General features: G+C 26.3%; 1 protein-coding gene across 4 annotated transcripts in view; it reads right to left on the reverse strand.

The window, feature by feature from the left end:
* Nucleotides 1-6,534, reverse strand: part of LOC100164076 (zwei Ig domain protein zig-8-like) — a 254,559-nt gene that overhangs the window by 93,448 nt on the left and 154,577 nt on the right. The gene's annotated exons all lie outside the window — the stretch shown is intronic.

Genomic DNA, 6,534 nt, shown 5'->3' on the forward strand with positions numbered 1-6,534 from the left:
GTATAGGTAACCTAATCATATTTTTCTTAAAAATCTGAAAGATTTGTAAATTATAGTAAAACTAAAATCTCAAATTTATTTATACAATAAACATGATTTGGTATTTACATGAGATTTTTGTGAATTAGAAGACCATTAATATATAAATATTCCAGTACCTCATTATTTTCTTGGAAATGATCTAAGTATCTAACCCAACTCAGTACCTATGTCAGAGAGTATTATTATGTGCAAAAAGACGTAGGTACTTAAATGTCCTCTATTTCATTTTACAAAAGTTTCATGTTAGAATGATTAAATACGAATAACGAACTGTATAATGTTATAATAGAAGTTCTTATTACATTTATGGTCAACGAGTTATTATTATTAACTTCTCTTTTGGAAAATTAGTTTTTCAAAGTATAATAAAACTATACTTAACGACTAGACTTAATCTAAATTTAAATTTAAAAAAAAAAAGTCTTATAAACATTACATAATTTATTATTTTAATGTAATGTTCAATAAATATAAGTATAACTAAATACAATCACAATGTCTTAAATTTTTAATAAAAAACGATAATAGCAAAATATGAATTTCCCGTTAATGCACTTAGGTGTATCAAATCAAACATTTTTTTAAAATGCAATAACATATTTTTGTTTTAAGCTTCACACTTAAGCATTTCTATATCTATAAAAATCTAGATTTTTAAGTTGGAAAAATAGGTAGGTAATGTGAAGTCTTAAATCAAAATTTAATTTAGTTTTATATAATATTATTGTCTATACTAATAGTAATAATATTATGTTGTAGTCAAATGTTAATATAATATAACATTTCAATAATAAAATATGGTTCAACTTATAACAATGTTCACATATTCTTTGAAAATGGTAAATTCAAAACTACGGTAATAGTAAAAGAAAATATACTATAAAGAAGTCGTAAAAAAATGCATTTATTCTTGTGTTCAGGTTACATTTGAATTTAGGTACGTATGTCATGTTTATGTATATTGATATTATTATTGTTACAATAGTGAACGTCTTTTCAACAGAAAAATTCAAAAATTATTATAATATTAGTATAATATTATTCTAGGATTGGGAATGATTAAAATAATGAAAACAAAATGTTCGTTTTCAATGGAAATAAAAACGATCTTGGTTCATTATTGGAAATGGAATTTTATGTTTTGTTATATTATTATTTCCATAATATCTTCTATCTCTTGGCCATTAAAGGGTACATTCACTATTTCATGTTAGGAACCCAAACGATTGTTAATGAATTGTATTCATGTGACACGTTGAATCATTAAGATTTTTGTAAATGCAGTCACATTCATACATTCAACCCCTCGACGACGGTTTCTGGTAGTAAAATGGAAGAGGTTAATAACAGTACAAAAAAAAAACACTCGTGAGGTGACCGGCTAAAAAAGTAGACAAAACACAAAAAACCACCCAGCCTACCAATGCCCACCCACATCCCGTCAACTTTGGGTCCTAAAAGTTCTTCATCAGAGTTTAACCGGGCTTAATGATAAATGTACCGGAAACTTGCTCGGAAAGCACCGTAAAGTTTACCGCGGTAATTAAAATGAAACTGCCAACCAAAAAATAAAAATAAAAATAAAAATTAATACGTGTATAAAAAAAATTTCAAATGGTCTAAACTATCGTAAATTTTACTTTTTCTTAAACAGAAAGAACAGCTGCAGATAAAGTATAACATTAAAAGGCGTTAAACGAAAAAGTTGTGTACCGCTCTGAGTTGTTTTTGTTTTCCACACACCGAGTGATACTATCTTCTTAGCGAATTAAAAACAAAAAAATAATAATAAAAAACACGTACGAATCTATTGTGAACGTGTAATGGATATGACGTGGTGTCTTTGTTGTTGTACTCACTGATTTCAAATCCAACCGAATTTAACGCAAGTTTATAATTAATTAAATTGATAATAATTTAAAACACCTACTGTGTAATATATTTTTATTGTAATTTAATATATGATGGCCACGGCCGTTGATAAAATACATTAACATATTAATTCATAAAGAGAACATAAACGACCAAAGCATATAGACATTGACATGAGTTAATCCGATATATTTTTATTATACCTCACATTTTAATTATACTCATCCAATTTTTATATTATTTATATTACATTATAAACCTAGTATGCACACATATATAATAAAATTATACTAGTGAGAAATATGTTGTTAAACATGCTGACAAATGTTTTTTTTTCACTTTTTTATAACCAATATAATATAAGGTAATAGTCAGCAGACTTTACCCGATACCGTGCACGTGCGTTGCTAAATGAACCGATAAGTCTATTTCTGATGACGTAATAGGTTTTAATTCATGCTGATATAAAATGAAGATTGCTCTTATCTCTCTCCATTTGCATAATCTCTACGATATAAGCCTGAATTCAATTTTGTACACTTCGTTTACCTAGGTAGCTTACAATTATGTCGATTATGTCAATAGTTTCAATTTGAAGGCCTGATGGAATATCGAATCAAATATCGGGGATTAAATCAAACAAATAATAGTATATAATATTATGCGGTATAAAACGATGTGCAAAATCATTAAAAGTAATACTATTTTTTTTTCACTTAATGTATTATAGGATAACTACCGTATTTTATACTAAATATAGAAAATAATAATAGCTGTTGAATTAACAACCTACTTTAAAAGTTATTGCTAAAGACATAACATATACATTTTTTTAAGACCAATTGAAGTTCAAATTTGGATGAAATTAGATTATCAAACGTATAATAACATTTTATCCTATAAGAGTTAATTATTATTTTGTATGTATTCAAAAAATATTAATAATACATATTTGAATCATTTCAATATTAATTGAATAATAATTTACCATAGAAAACTAAATTTGAAATAAGTATGTCTCATTTTAAGCAATTCAAATGCGTTTGAAATTTTCAATTTTTTTTTTTAATGGTTGTCATAAATGATATTAGGGTCAATATTATTAATATCTTAAATTCTTAATTTTATTAATAATTATTATATTTACATAATTTATTTAAGATTATAATATTTAATTAGTTGAATCAGTTCATTTAAATAATTTGATGATATATTGATTGATTTTGTTAAAGCTGCGAACATTTTTTGTAGAATATCTGGAAGATTATTTTTGTGTACTAATTAATTTGGAATATTGTTGAAATTCGAGTTGAAATTCAAGAAGTATGCTTTTTACTCAGATAAGTGTACCGCAAACAAGACATTGAGGTGGATCTACTGTATCAGTCCGTATACGGTGCTAATGAAAACTGATAAGTATTTGAAGGAGGTTGATAATATTTATTGACAATATGACGGGCTTGGTTTGATCTGTCTAACTGTACTATTCTGTAAATGGAATTTGTCATTCAATGATGTGATTGGATTGACTGTAATTTTGTAAATCATAGTCCGACATGAAGGGAAACAGTTCTAAATCGGGGTAAACTGAAGCTTAGGTATTTGGCTTTTTGATCTACTTTTTCATTTTTAGTATGACAACATTCCTAGGAATTCGGAATGAAAAATCGGTAAAATAGATAGGTTTTCTATGTTTGCGTTTAGTTCGTTGATTATTTGTATACCTAATAATAATAATCGAATGTGCTGTTTTTAGATTGTGTATGATAATTCGATTTCATAGAAAATCGGACGTTTTTAAATATATTTTAAATTTTCCTACCATTGTTAAGCTGTGTGTATAGTTGTAAGAATTTCTAGTGCTTCTACTATAACAATACGCTCTATTTGCTTGAAATTAAATATTCATATTATCGTTTGAAATCACGCACGGCTAGTCCGGATTGTTGTCCGATTTTCATGCTTCAGAATACACAGTATGTTAGTAATAATCCAGGTATGAGTGATGCTATTCACGAACAAAGCTTTTAATAATATCTTATCCGTAGTTTTTTTTTTTGTGATTAGTAGTAAAGTAGTTATACCATCTTTAATCAATTTCCAGGAGATATTTTTAACTCGTTATTTTTGATTATGTTTTCAATTTCTATATCATTGTTTAATATTATAGAGGTAAAGTTGATGTCTTACGTATAATGGTGAAAAATTATTTTAATTTTCAATATTTTTGTAAGGTGTTTTGGATTCTGAGCGGAGCAATGAATGTATTGGTTTTACAATGATTTATGTTTTTTTTTTGTGTGTGGCTGTGTACACGATAAGTACACAGACACACACAGATTTTCAACTTCAGTATCTTGTTCGATGTGAAAGTGAATCTAGTAGTGCGTTCGGGAGGTCAAGATTTAAAATTCCCAATAGTTATTGCTTACCTATTTTTAATGATTTTGTCATAAACGACACAAATTGGATTTTTTTTTAATAGGTATGTATTTGGTTTAAAATAGTTCTGTATTCATGGGTAGTTTAATGGAGGGTGGTTCACGAGTAATTCCAAGTATACTTGCGACTAGACTTATTTTGAAGGTCCTTATTGACAATTGTATTGAAAGATTTTGTCCTATATTTAGCATTTCTATTGTTCTATATTTTGCTAATCCATATACTACCGATCCGTATTAAATTTCCGATTTTAGCATCGAAAATTTAAGTAGCAGTTTAATGTTTGTATTTGTTATACAAAATGTTTGAAGTATTTATTAGTAAACACTTGAAGTGTTAACATGAAGTATATACGATCTAAGGGTCCCTATAAGTCTATTTGTAGATTTTCAAAAAATAAATATTTATATCGAGACGATTCATTTAAAGTTGAGAATATAACGTAAATCTAATATTTTAGTTCAAACAATAAATAAATATTATTTAACTACTTATATAAATGTTTAAGTTATAAAATTAGATTTTTTTTTTTATTTGGTTTTGTTGTGAAATGCTTAAAAATTTGTGATCACTTTGCAAACATAGACATCGAATAAAATGATCTAATTTATTATCAAGTATTAAAAGTAAACAATGTAAGGCGTAGGAGTAAGCATTTATTTAATTAAACATTTAAAAATTCCTTTATTAAACTCATTATCAATAAATTAGTTCTAAAACGTAGATTTGTTGTAAGTAAACCTTCTTTTTCCTCTTAATTCCACTTTTTAGCTCACTAAATTTATAGTGCGTTTATCTAAGTATCTTAATTCAATGCGATAAGAATTTATTTGTTTTATTATAAATACGGGGATAATTCCAATTTCTTTCGAAAATATCCACGAAAGTTTGCTGTACTGAATTATGGTCCATTAAAGTCTGGTACGGCCAAAAATATAAATTGCCATTGGGTGAGTGTTGGCTATAAAAACCGAGTTCTTTTTTTATCTAGAATAATAATATAAAAATGAGTAAGAGGAAAAGAAAATCATAATAGAACATTATGAACGAATGAATGAATGTTTTATTGGAAATAATGTTTTGCATGCAATGACTTGTATTTACAATTGTACGTGCTCAGAACTTATTGATATTTCAGTACAGTTTAATTTTATATAATGTGTATATAATATTCTATATTAGTTTTCTATCATCGGTTCTGTTATATATAATAGAATAGTTACTAAAATGTATTGATTAAAGGGTCTGTGAAGAAATATTTAGAACTAAGTTAAATATACGTTGTTTGATCAGTCTTTTTATAATACCTACCTAAATGTTTTTTGCCTATATTTTAAATCCCATGCAGCTATCCATTAAGCTTTATTGTAAACTATTCACAATTAAATATTATTTTCCTCTACTTTACTTTATAATGATTTCAGAACATGTCAGTTAAATAATAGTTTTTATTCGGTTTATTGACTTCAGTTATTGGTATATATAAGACGTATTAATGGGTATTATGATGTCAAATCCATCATAAATGACTACTAATATTATATATAAATTGCACAATTTATCATAATATTAAACTATAGGTAGGTACAATTGCACTATGAAAAAATCAATCATCAAGTAATATTTGTTAGATACCGTGTAAAAATTAGAACTCTCGATACATATTAATTATATAATACGATATAAAAAATAAAATAATATGTGTAAGATTCATTAAAAGTTATGTTATTGATTGTAGTAACAGTTCACTTACGCATTTACAACCAGACCATTTGCATTACATGAATTAAGATTATTGTTGTGTCGTGTATTGTGGTAATTATTTTACCATAAATATATAGGTTATTAATAATAATAAATAACTAACAACTTCGGCAATTTTTTGTAAATAATAATATATGGACTGTATTATATCTTACACCACACAGCATAGAAAATAATGGATAATAATTAGCGAGATAATTAGTGATGTTACGAACCCTGATTTTTAAGGTCGAACCGAACCCGAACTAAACTCTTCTTTAAATTAACGAACTCGAACAGATCCGAACCTACATATTTTTAATCGAACTCGAACCGAACCGAACTTTTCAAAATATTTTATCGAACTCGAACCGAACATTAAAAAAATTCCAAAGGTTAAAAATGTATTATTCATTTATTGTTTACTATTTAGTA

This window comes from Acyrthosiphon pisum, chromosome A3, assembly GCF_005508785.2.
Source record: "Acyrthosiphon pisum isolate AL4f chromosome A3, pea_aphid_22Mar2018_4r6ur, whole genome shotgun sequence".
Lineage (NCBI taxonomy): Eukaryota > Metazoa > Arthropoda > Insecta > Hemiptera > Aphididae > Acyrthosiphon > Acyrthosiphon pisum.